Source organism: Chrysochloris asiatica, unplaced genomic scaffold (genome assembly GCF_000296735.1).
Source record: "Chrysochloris asiatica unplaced genomic scaffold, ChrAsi1.0 scaffold00319, whole genome shotgun sequence".
Taxonomy (NCBI): Eukaryota; Metazoa; Chordata; class Mammalia; order Afrosoricida; family Chrysochloridae; genus Chrysochloris; species Chrysochloris asiatica.
Genome location: NW_006408837.1, coordinates 1134213 through 1135553, shown reverse-complemented (window position 1 = coordinate 1135553; position 1341 = coordinate 1134213).

Genomic DNA, 1341 nt, shown 5'->3' with positions numbered 1-1341 from the left:
TGCAGCTCAAGAATGTCATCCTGTCAGCATCTTCTCCCACCCTCTCTCACCCAGACCCACCGGGAGCAAAGTGCTTTGGTGGGAGTTATGAAGACAAAGGCTAGAAAGACATGCATGTTCAGTCATTGAGTATAACACCGTTAATGTGTGCACACACACGTAGACACACTCGGATAACGCACTGCTGTTGAGTTAATACTGACTCAGTGACCCTGGGCAACCGAGTAGACCCACGCCCCCCCCCCCCCCAGAGTTTCAGAGGTGGTCAGTCTTTATGGGAACGGATCACCTCATCTTTCTTCCATGGAGTGGCTGGTGGATTTGTACCACTAACCTTTTGGCTGTCAGCGGAGTGCTTTAACAACTGTACCACCAGAGTTGCTCCTCCGCCACACACACACACAATTTACCATTTCCATTTTAAGTGATGGGCTGTTACCACCATGTGTTTCCATCACCCCAGAATCTCAGAACCTCATAACAATAAATGTCCTTCCCTCGTCCCCCAGGATCTGGCCATCAGGAGTCTACTTTTGTCTGTAAGCATTTGCCCATTCTGGGAATTTCATATACGTTTTGTTGTTATGTGCTGTAGAGTCGGTTTCGAACCATAGCGACCCTGTACAGGGTTTCCGAGGCTGTAAATCTTTACGGGAGTAGAAAGCCTCATCTTTCTCCCACGGAACAGCTGGTAGTTTCGAACTGCTGACCTTGAGGTTCGCAGCTCGATTTGTAACCACTACGCTACCAGAGCTCCTTCTAAGTAGGACCAGATAATATTTGTCCGTTTCTCTGTCTGATGTTCTCATGATTCATCCTTGTGTAGCATCAAGACTTGGTTCCTGTTTGTGGTTGTAGGTGCCGTGGCTCAACAGGATAAGCACTGGACTGCTAACCACGAAACTGGCGGTTTGAGTCCACCAACCGCTCTATAGGATTAAAGTGAAGCTTTCTGCTCCCATAAAGATTTATAGCCTTGGAAACCCTATACAGGCCACTATGAGTCAGAACTGACTCTATAGCACTTAACAACAACAACAGAATTCCATTGTATGAATGGGCCACCCTGTGTGTCTCCATCCTCTGTGAGTGGACACGGGGGTTGTTCCTCTTTATGACTGAGTGATATTCTGTTGTGTTGATGGACCACACTGTGTGTCTCCATCCTCTGTGGGTGGACACTGGGCTGTTTCTCTTTATGACTGAGTGATAGTCCATTGTGTGCACAGACCACACTGTGTGTCTCCATCCTTTGTGGGTGGACACTGGGCTGTTTCCCTTTATGACTGAGTGATATTCCATTGTATGGATACACCACACTGTGTGTCTCCATCCTCTGTG